The sequence below is a fragment of the Haemorhous mexicanus genome, chromosome 5 (genome assembly GCF_027477595.1).
Source record: "Haemorhous mexicanus isolate bHaeMex1 chromosome 5, bHaeMex1.pri, whole genome shotgun sequence".
NCBI classification, from domain to species: domain Eukaryota; kingdom Metazoa; phylum Chordata; class Aves; order Passeriformes; family Fringillidae; genus Haemorhous; species Haemorhous mexicanus.
Genome location: NC_082345.1, coordinates 12928762 through 12938733, shown reverse-complemented (window position 1 = coordinate 12938733; position 9972 = coordinate 12928762).

Sequence of the window (9972 nt, the reverse complement as noted above, 5' to 3'; positions counted from 1 at the left end):
AGGGGAAAAAACCCCATTTTTCATCTTGCTTTGTCTGAGTTTATTCACAGGCAAAAAGGAGAGATAATTCTTACATTCTTCCAAAAACCAGAAATATTTCCAAGGACATCTAAGCTGCAAAGAAAATGAGGTCATTGAAGGTTAAGCTCTTAGGCTACAAAGGAATTCTAAAAATTTATAACACAGATTTAAGCTTATGGTTTTCAAGCCTATCAGTGTTTACTGAATGGAAAAGCTATGATGTGCTAAATGGTAATTTACTTTTTTTCCCCTCTTTGTGAATGATGTTTTCTGTTTACTAGACTGTCATAGAAACAGAGCATCTGTGATTCTGAGGACAGCTGTCATTGTATTCTGTCCTATGACTGAGAGCCTTAAAACCCAGAATTCAGAGGAGCTTTGGAGAGAGATGGAATTGTAGCCTCTGCAGCCTTCAGATAGGCAAATTTTTTTGTGTTTATCTAAAGAAAGATGCAGGAGGTATATGGGAAATATAACATAAAAAGTTCTGTGTAAAATTAGAAAGATAAAATCTGATCTCCCCCAAGTGATCAGGAAAAGCAGTAATGGCGCCTTTGCCCTGCACAAAGACAGAAAGCTGATAAACAGAAACATCTGTAATATGTATTTAAAAACAAGAGGTTAAAGATCTCTCAGATAAAACAACAAGAAATATTTCTTGTACATTCTGAGTCAAATGGAAGGTACGGTTTTCAAGGAGAAGGTGGGCTCATCTCATGCAAGATTAGAAGATTACGAGATTAGTTTCTACAAAAATTTTCCATATTTACTGAGGATAAAATACTTACACTTTCATCATGTAGCTGAATGTTCTCTGAAGTGGGGTGGATCTGAGGAACACTTGATGACACAAAGAAAGCTTTTCCTGAATTCAGGTATGGCTCAGGTCACTCCTGGGGCAGGTGCACAACTCTTTGCAGACAAGGGTTCCTTCAACAGAGTTCTTGGCTGTGGTCCCAATACCTGCTCCTTGACACCGAAGCAGGATTTACAGGGAACTGTTTGAAGGGCAAGGAGAGCATGGAGAAATGCCTTTGTGGATGTTGAGAATGAGGGGAAAATAACAAATATCTTAGCACTACTCCAAGGAAAATTTTCTATATGGTTGGTTCAGCAAGGTGGTAAAAGAATAGCTGAGGTATGCACCTAAAATCCTACAACTACATGTGGGGGAACATCTGATTATCTGCCCTGGTCTCCATTGATGAACAGTAGCAGTCCCAGACACCTTTGACAGAAATAAAATTCATTATCTAGTCAAGGAGTCCTTTGGCCCTCCAGGGTATGAGAGCTTATTGATGGGCCTAAATAAGAGAAAAAACTTTCTAACCTAGAGCACAGCCTGTAAAAGGATGGAGGCACAGGGTTCAGGCTGAGAATAAGGGCCTGGAGCCCAAATAGCCATATAGATCTGCTTGTGAAATCTTCTAGAGACTACAGGAAAACTGCCAGAAAGTGATATTTTATCAACAGGAGACAATGTTGCTCAATATTTTTTTCCAGACTGACTTTTATACAGGACATTTCTCCTGAGCCTTCCAGAGATTTGTTGGAGAAAATAAAAAAAAAAAAAATCTGACTATAAATATTCATCAGTCTGTTATCAGTTTAATATGCTTAAAATCTTCATGGAGTACTTAGAGGAGGACAGCTACTGTGCTAGAGTGTTTTTAAGAAAGAAAATGTTGAAGCTCAGGAAGATGAATAATGCCATGACATTTCTGTGGCTAAATAACTGATCTGGAGGGGGTATTCTTTTATTTTTCTGCTCAAATACTTAAAGTCAGCTACTCCTAAATGAAGCTTTCAATAGATTTTTTTTTCCCAAAGTCTGTGAAAAAATAAAACTAATTATGTGTTTGAGTACTTTGTAATCTATAGGTGGAAGAAAAAGTTGGAAGAAACAAATTTCATTAACTTCTCTAAATTAATCTTTCTTTTCCTCCCAATGGGCTCATTCTTCTTTAGTTGTTTTTGTTCATACTCAAGACTAAAATGAAGAGATGAAGAAACTTCAGGAGACAATAATCTATAGTGGAAACAAGAATAAAGAAAGAAAAGAGATTATATGGCTTGTAATATTTTGGAAACTTCTTCAGGAGAGATAGATACATCTGCAAACATGAATAGAGTGAAATTAAGTTTTCCTCTGCTTGTGCTTTTCCCTGCTCCTGTTTTGTGCCCTGTTTTGTCTAGTCATTACTTTAAGTTCTGTTTTCTGTCAGTTTGTAAGTGTAGGTATTAATATTTCCAGTCCTTTGGATTTCTGAGATGTTCAGAGGAGGCTGAACTGAGCTTGAACTTTGGTTAACATTTTTCAGGTGCATGAAGTTCCAAAGATGTGTGGGGTAGTGGTAATACAGTGATTGCATCAGCCAAAGTCCTTCAATCTGCCCTCTTAGAAAGTCTGTGTGCATCCCGGCTTTAAGATGCTTTTCATTGAGGGAAAAATATTATTACCATGGCCAGAACATCAGGTTTCACTCATATTTGTTTTTTTCTGGCTTTTTTTTTTCCCCCTAATGAAATAGCCACTATATCAAGTTTATCTTCAGCATAAATCAGGCTATTTTTCATAGCCTTACATGAAGTGAAAATTTTGGACCATATATTTTAAACAAAATTACATTTGATTTATTCTTAATGTGGAGTGGGTTTCTAAAAAGTGCAAGGAACAATGTTTGTGGAAATGAGTTTCATCACCCTAACCATGCAAATGAGTTTTGACTCTGGGGAAAAAACAAAAAAAAAAAAAAAAAACCCAAAACTTTAGGAAGAAGCTTCATCATTCCTTTCATTCACATTTGCTTTTTTATCTCACTAAAGCTGCTCAGATTACTGAAGCAAAGCAGAACTTCTGATTAGCAAATCCAAATTACTACAAAAAATAATATAAATTAAATCTTTAAAGTATGCCTTTGGCACAGAGTTTATCATGCTTTATTTAAAACATATATCATAAAGTGACAGGGACACTAGTGCCTGATTGGTCATGACATGAAGCTCCCAGCTGCACAAAACATTTTGGTAGGCCGGCTGCCTGCCTCTGATTAGACCTGACAGATTATTAGAATAGTAGTACTTGATGGACCATGAGAATAGGAACTGACATACAATTTCAGTATTCAGTATTGGCTCCTTCAGTAAAGAACATCACTATCAGTAAAGAACATCACTATCAGTATTGGTTCCTTCAGTAAAGAACATCACTATGGATGCTTGATTTTAGTGGTATTTTTTTTCTCTTCTCTGGGGATCATTTTTTCTTCTTTCTTTTTGGTTTCGGTGGGGTTTTTTGTTTATTTAGTGGGTTTTGGGTGGTTTTTGTGTTTTGTTTTTGTTGGGGTTTTGTTTGGTTGGTTTTGGGTTTTTTGGTTTGGTTTGGTTTGCTCCCTGGTACTCCCTCTTAGCAAGCTGACAGCTGACAAGGTAATATCTTGATCATGAGTATCACTATGAGATGTGGAGAAGCACTGAACCCTATCCCATTTTCTGTGCTTCACCTATCAAGTTCATTTTGTATCTACTGCAAAGAACAAAATTAGCTGAAATGCAAAAGGAGATTAATAACAATAACAGCAGAGACTTATTTTGTATTGTGTGAGAACACTGGGAGGTCTGACAGGTATTAAGACTTCATTTCCATTCACTGGTAAGGAAATAGATGCATGGAGCCTTTGGAACAAATGGTACATTTTTAAAGATGTGAGAAAATGTTGAGTAGAGCGGTGTGAGTGTATCCTTTAGGCTTTAACCAGCCTTTTTTCATTTATCCAACATATAGCACAACCCCCTTGGCAATTAGGGGAATTCTAGCTCTGTGGAATGATAATTCTGATTACAGAGCACTGAAGAAGTTGTATCTGTGCACCTTCCACATTGTTTAACTTCCATCCCTTGCAGACTGCTTATGGATTTTTCTTCCCAGCACTTCCTCTCACAGTGCCAACTCCAAGTTTGTTCCAAGTGATTTGCCTTCCTACAGCGTAGGTGATCATTACTGTAGAAATGGCTTCACAGTTCCTGTCATCATTCCTACTTCCTTCCTTAACCACAACTTATCTACTAAAGGGAAGCAAAATACTCATTTGCATAGCAAAGGGTCAAGCAGTGTGTAGAAAGAGCTTGGATGTTACAAGGCAGTGGTTATACCATAAAACATAAGGACAAATGGATTCAGGTTGAGACATCCTGCATTCCATTTTAAGTAGTGAACTTCCCACTGCAATGAAACTTTTCTGATGTGCTTTTACATGCTGCATTTTTCTGTGTAGGATGATATGCTCTAGATAGGCATATTTAAAATTTTATCTTATTTTATAGCTACAATAAATGAAATGTTAAATCATTGGAGATAAATGCTTCCTATCTTCCTCTCTTTTTTTAAAGAGTAGCACTTAACTTTGGCTTTACAGATTCCCAAGTGCAACCACAGCTGCAAAAATAGGAAATGCACAAAGAAAATGCATGAGGGGCATAAACATTCTGTTATCTGAGATATTCATGCTTAGTGGTTCCACTTATCAATAATAAAACAACTTAAATGTGAGGCAAGGGGTGGATTTGGTGGCTACCCTAACCAATTTTCTATAATTTGAAAACCTCTCACTATCAAAATCTGTATTGTGCACCACAGGACTCTATCTTTTGTACACAAGTATTTTGTCTGTAGGGTTTCTATGGCTCACTGTTGAGCTGAAGCTCTTCTTCTCTCATCTTTACCACACCTTAAGAAAGAGCTTCATCTGAGAAAAGCTTCATCTGAGAAGAGCCCCAGGGCAAAAGTGAGGTATAACAGATTAGAACACTGAGAAAACCTCTCACTGTATTTAATTTCACTTCCAATTTTGGGCAGTGTTCTCCTATGTTAAAATGGTCCTCTGGCTTAAACTAGCCCCAAATATGTTTTAGGAAACCAAAGCACAAACATCATAATTAATGATCCACAGTTATGTATAAATCAGTTCCCTATTCAAGTTGAAAATTTTCATAGAACAGAAGCATTTGCCATCAGAAATAGGTATAAATATGTTCTTTAAAAACACCACTTCCTTGGTGGTTCCACATCTATTGTCTCACATGAGCAATGATGTTGTTTAGTGTCTAATTAAACCATCCACTCTCACCATCCTTTAACTTTAGAGTTGCAACACCGTCTCCTTCAAAGGAAGATTGTGGAATCAAGAGCTGTCACGGTGCAGATCAATGCAAATTTATCTGTATAGCCTGGGGAGGCAACACTTCAGCCCTTAATTTGTGTATCAGTCTCTTCCATGACTGGGTGCATTTCAAAGACAAACCATTTGTCCCTGTCCAAGTAAATCTGCAGAACCTTTTTAGTATTTCTACCAGCCCTGCTGGACAGGCCAGCTCCTTCGAGGGCAGATGTGCTTGCCTTGGAACACAGTGGTATTTGTGATATACCTCAGGTATATCAGTATTTGTGATGCATCTCAGATATATCAGTTTTCCTGAGGTTCAGTTTTGCTACGTCCAGTCCTAACTGGGAAGGATCAGCAAAGGAGAATCTCTTTCATCACTAACGATAATTAGTGGCACACAAAAGAGAAAAACACATGCAGTGGAGGTAAAAGATAAAAATACAAGCTCCAAAGAACAAGGCACCTTCATGATTGAGAATATTATCCTAATGGTATTTTTAGTCTGAGTTCTGGGCATTGGCTCAGTGGGGGCAAAATGGCAGAACAGCCACTTAAAGGAAAGCAGTCTGTGACTGATCTGGAGATCTGTGCCCTGCAGTGCTCAGAGGATCTTTTTTGAAGCCCTTAACACCCTACAGTTCTTTCACACGTGCTAAGGGCTGTGGCACAAAAAGGAGGGATTTTTCTATACCTCCATGAGGGGACATGCTGCTGCTACCTCCCTCAGTGCCCATCCTTCCTCCCTCTTATCAGAAGTGAGGTGAGCTGGGCACGGGACAGAGCTGCAGAGTGATGTGCATCACTTTGGGAGCGTGCTGGGGGCATCAGCACAACCTGCTCTCTGTTGATTTGGTTCCTTGGTTGGGTATGGCTGTTATCATCTGAGAGTTTAAACACTCTGCAAGGTCCATGGGAGATTCAGAGGAGGTGGACATCTCTAAAGTTACTGCATGTACTCAGAAGTTCTGGGTTGTTATCATTAAATAATAAAAACAAAGAGAAAAAAAGTGGGAAGTTGTGAGCTCTGATTTTCAAGATATGGAAAGTCACTATATGTTAATATTCCCACCAGCATAATACCATATTGGCTCAGTGATGTTGCAGTGATTAGTTAATATCTGTGCAGCTCTTCAAATTTGAAAATCCTTATTTATCACTCTGTTCCAGCAGTTTTATGAGTTGGTCCTAAAAATCACTGTCAAATGCTATAAAAATGATAGATATCACTATTAAAGCATCAATATTCTTCCTGCAATCACTCACAAAGGATGAATATCCTGAAAAATTTTAGAATCAAAATAGTAATAGAGTGGATAAATTATTTAGAGGTGCTGACAATGATGTTCTCCTATTAATTAATAAGATATTTTGAGGGACTTCCAATTGTCTCCCTGAGTAAGCTCCACTTTCAGCTGATGCTAAAAGCTTGTTATGGAATGGCTGGTCTTTTGAAATGTGCCATTAAAATATTCCAATTTTCATAGATGATATATATTTATCCTTTGGGAAAAAAAAATTAGAAAATTATTTTTATGCCTTTTCTTTTTCTCTTTTAAACAAAGAAGTCTGATGCTGAGAAAATAAAGAAAAGAAGGATGAGGCAAATTCATATAATGTTCAATGTAAATCAGCTGTCACCAGTCCTTATAATCCCAGACAAATATTTGAGGTGCTACTGCAGTTTCAGATCTGGATGACTCCAATTAAAATTCCTGCTGTATGAAAGGAGACTAAGGAGACCAAAAGTGGATGGATGTGTCTATGTCACTTGCACTGGGACAAGGACACAACACACATTACCCAGTGACTTGTCCAGAGAATTGAGGAAGGAGTGAACTTAGAGCCTGCAGCATTTATTTTCTTCAAGTTTAATGAAGCCTGCTGCAACCAACAAAAAACCAATTCATTTCCTTAAGAGACCATGACTCCGGAAGGATGGTGTGCAGGGACATAGATGGAGAAAATTTCACTGCTGTCAGAAACAAGCAGTCCTCCAGACAAAAAAGACCTAATTTTGACTCTGACTTCTGCAATTTTAGCACACAGTTGCAGAGACATGGAGAAGAAGGAGGAGGAAAGGATAGGCTTCTAATGCAAGCCTATACACAACAGCGAGAAATAACCTCTCAGGAGGTGACCATGAGAAGACCTCCCTAAGGCCTATCACTACTGAAAGGGTTTGTTTATGTTCTCCATTTCATTTTACATCCAAGAGCCATGTGGTAAAAAAATAAACTATTTCATGTGACTGCTTTGTGCAGTGCATGCTCAGCTTTTGATATATTTTATTTCTTTGTTGGGAAGTGATACACAGTCGTTGATTAATGTGAATTGCTGCAAGTAACATTTTTTAAAAAAGAAGAAGGCTTGTATATGTTTCAAAGTGCTATGGAAATGAATGTATTAAAAATCTTTTCCCTTTATTTTAAGAGAAGCTATGGCAAAGGATATAATATATTACCCTGTAACACTGAAAATAATTTTCAACACACCACCTACACTAAAAGTATTAATAACTTCCCTAAGGTGAGTGTCATGCAGAACACAGATAAATGTTATTGCTGTTTTCAATTTTTAAGGCTTTTTAGACTTATCGCCTGAAATGCTTGCTTCCTATTTTCAGGTCATTAATTTTGTATGTTTCTCACTGTCAGTGTATACCAGGTTAAGACTCCAAAATATTCTGAAGAACTTCTAAAAAATATAATAGAATTTTCTATTTGAAGTTTATTTTGAATCTTCAACTAATATATGCTTTGGTTATAAACTAAATCCAGATTGTCTTCTTTTCCTAGAGTACGCCCCCAAACCACAGAGTAAAAAAATGAAGAATTTATAACCTCAGTTAAATGTTGCTGACATTGAACACTGAAAATTATGTAACAGTCTTAATAATTAAAAAATATTGTTTGTTTGCATTTTGAATGAATTAGAACAATCACTGCTCATTTTCCTATAAACAGATACTAATAGATAACTAAAGAGTGCAAGTTCCTAGTGTAGCAAAACTAGCTGTCCTCATGATTCCATGGATCTTAAAACCAGAATTAGATTTCATCTTTAAATCTTCTCACTGTTCTATGAATAAATTTCCCTACCTGGCCATTCTCAGAATGACTCTTTCACTAGGAGAAACTTCCTTTCTGACTGGGATGAATTCTTTGCTTTCTGGATATTACATTGAAGAATTTTTTTTCTTCTCTTTCTGTATATTCTCCACTGGAATTGGAAGTGGCCTGGTCCTTCATTTACTTCTCTGCTGCCTTAATTAATCCAGCCTCCTGGAAATCTTAAACTTCATCACTGATCCATCCATTCCTTAACCATCACATTATTGACCAGAGACTCACTTAAGTGTGGAAGATACAATTTCCATATAAATTAACCTAAAGTGCTTCAGTAACACTTTTAGTGCTACTTAACTCTAGCAATGTTTAATATGAGAAAAAAAAAAAATTTGTTTTTTGCTCATGTGATTTCTTACCAAGAGGAAAAGAAAGAAAATCTTTTGGATTGCCTTACCGTCTTAGACACTGTCACAATTACACAACATGAAAAAGAAAAGAAAAACCCTTGATTAATAGCACAAATGATGGTATTTCTACTATGGCTTACACATCAAATGAGGTCATGTTCTCTTTAAGAACTTGAAACATCTGGATGGTGCATAAGATCATCTCCAAGTTCAATCTCACATCGAAGAATGAGAAAAATGTATGCAAAAGTGGAACAGCACAGTGAAAAATGATCTAGTGGCTCACTAGATTGAGGTTGCTGATGGAACAGAAAACACTTCCCAGGCATTTGAGACTCCTAGACCCATTCTACTTCGACAGCTTGTGTGGACCAGTCCAACTTTCTTTGCAAGCCCATTCTCAAGACTTCCAAAAATTCATCAGCTGAAGACAAAATAATCAAATTTTCTCGGCAGCAGTTTGGCAAAGGTTGTAAAATAAAACTCAACGCTAGGGCAAAATCAAGCTGATAAATGGAAGCACACAAACCAGAAGTATAGATGCAAGTTTGCTAAATCAGGTTTATTCACCACAATTTGAAACATTGTCAGGCTTGTTTGAGGTACCTTTCCTCCCAGGTCAGATAAACTACCCTCAGACAAGCCTGCAGTAGCTGAGGTCCATTTGCACTCTGTGATGAATATCTCTGAACTTTTCTGCAATAAGGCTTGCCTGTTTTCCTTGCCAAAATTCCTTCCTCTGCACTCTGCTCTAGGATGACACATGATATCTACTGTTGCTCTTTGCCAGCTTCAGTTGCATTGCAGCTAAGAGCTGCAGTGTGCTCATATCATTAATATAATAAATTACAGAATTACAGGATGAAGTGCTTTAATTTCCCCCTTTGATCCCCTTCTCTCAACCCTGTCCCATGCCCCACCTTCATCCTCTAGCTTCTGAAACCTCTTAATGACTTCAAAGAGCTGCATAACAAGGTAGGTTTTTTTCCTTTATAGCCTGTTAGCCCTCTCTGCCCCAGATCAGAGGCCTTATTGGAGGTCTCTTTCCATGTCATTTGGAAAATGTGTAAATAGTCTCCTAATACCCTCACTGAGAAGGTCAAAACAGCTCACATCACAGCAGATGAGCTAAGCTGTTAGAATCAGGCTATTAGAAATCAACCAAATCTGAGACCACTTTCTATGGAATATTCAAGTGGACTTCTTCGTCTATGAAAGATTATCTTCCTTGACCCTCTGAGGCCTCTTCTGCATCCACTGTGCAGAGCACTAACATTCCATGTCAGCTTTAAAGAGTACATAATTCACACCTAC